This window comes from Poecilia latipinna, unplaced genomic scaffold (assembly GCF_001443285.1).
Source record: "Poecilia latipinna isolate Pla-1442-1.1 unplaced genomic scaffold, P_latipinna-1.0 Scaffold143, whole genome shotgun sequence".
Taxonomy (NCBI): Eukaryota; Metazoa; Chordata; class Actinopteri; order Cyprinodontiformes; family Poeciliidae; genus Poecilia; species Poecilia latipinna.
Window position 1 is genome coordinate 201,902 of NW_015112759.1, and position 578 is coordinate 202,479.

The window sequence follows — 578 nt, forward strand, 5'->3', positions numbered from 1 at the left end:
CCCCCTTTATAAAACTTTTTTTTTTTTTTTTTTCCCCTTTTATATAGGGGCCCCCCCAAAAAAAAAAAAAAAAAAAAAAAAAAAAAAAAAAAAAAAAAAGGAAAAAGAAAAAAAATCAGAGGTTAAACATTCCGGAGGAAATGTCATAAAGTACTCCAGAACGAGGATAATTACTCAACGTTCCGCTCATCCAGCAGCTCCTAAATGTCGTATTTTACGTGCCCCGGGGCGCTGCGTTCAATATGCGGCGCGGCCATGTCAGTTAGCGAGCGCTCAAACCTAAACAAACAGATAAATTCATGATGTCAGGCGGATGGGTTTTTAGCGCTTGGCTTGGTTTTATCGCTCAGACTCCCTCGGCGGTGTGTGAAAGTCTCGGCTCTTCTCTGTCAAAATACCCTTTGGCGAATTTTCCCTCGACATGCTGGACGGCTCCTCTTGACAAGGCCAGGATAAACACGGGCTGAGGAGGGGAGTAGTAAAAAATGTTTAGATACACAGGCCGCCCTCAGGATTTAGTCTGCGAGATAGTGACATTTATCGGGGTCAGCTGAAGTAGATCGGACAATGTTTGATGT